Source organism: Penaeus monodon, chromosome 27 (genome assembly GCF_015228065.2).
Source record: "Penaeus monodon isolate SGIC_2016 chromosome 27, NSTDA_Pmon_1, whole genome shotgun sequence".
NCBI lineage: Eukaryota > Metazoa > Arthropoda > Malacostraca > Decapoda > Penaeidae > Penaeus > Penaeus monodon.
In genome coordinates, this window is record NC_051412.1 from 16,377,779 (window position 1) to 16,378,036 (window position 258).

A 258-nucleotide genomic window follows, 5' to 3' on the forward strand; every position below is an offset into this window, starting at 1 on the left:
CATCAATCTCGACATTTCCCTCTCTCTCTCTCGGAGCGGTTATGCCAAAGGTATGATTTAAAACTACCCTTAGCCGTCAGTCTGAAGAGAGAAGAGCAGTTCATCACGCCCGCCCGACAACGCGCCGATTAAGGAAGTCTCCGCTGGGCTGAAGAACCTGTCAGCGGATTCCATATGGCTTTCGCGCGCGTGATGTATTGCCTGACGCGGGAAACAACGAACTGCTCGATGCGTCTTTTGCGTTACGAGTGGCGGCTG